General features: G+C 34.2%; 1 long non-coding RNA gene across 1 annotated transcript; it reads left to right on the plus strand.

The window, feature by feature from the left end:
- The first annotated feature begins 31 nt into the window (after positions 1 to 31).
- Positions 32 to 335, plus strand: LOC110440635. Its single transcript, XR_002461758.1, has 2 exons — positions 32 to 119; positions 277 to 335. It is a non-coding gene; the product is annotated as an uncharacterized LOC110440635 (long non-coding RNA).
- Positions 336 to 357: the final 22 nt, after the last annotated feature.

Below are 357 nucleotides of genomic sequence, written 5' to 3' on the forward strand. Positions count from 1 at the left end.
AAATCAGGTGTTAATATTATGATATATTTAAGGTAAAGAAAGACTTACAAGAGGCAGATTGTTGAAAGACAGTGGAGACTCATCAAACAATTGGCGTTACGTTCTACGTTCAAATAAAGGTAAGACCAATTGACAAGTTTTTGTAAGGTTATACGACCCGACTATCTAACATTTATTGAATTATCACAGTTGTGCTTTGATTTTAGGCATGCAATCATTGAAGTGGATTTCAGGTGATTTCCTGATAATCGTTCATTCAAACGTTTTCTTTTACAGAAAATTTGAAGGGTAGCGGTAATGGTAAAATGAAGAAAAGAAAGCTCCCAGACCATGGTGAGTCTATTTCAGGAATGATAT

This window comes from Mizuhopecten yessoensis, unplaced genomic scaffold, assembly GCF_002113885.1.
Source record: "Mizuhopecten yessoensis strain PY_sf001 unplaced genomic scaffold, ASM211388v2 scaffold655545, whole genome shotgun sequence".
Taxonomy (NCBI): domain Eukaryota; kingdom Metazoa; phylum Mollusca; class Bivalvia; order Pectinida; family Pectinidae; genus Mizuhopecten; species Mizuhopecten yessoensis.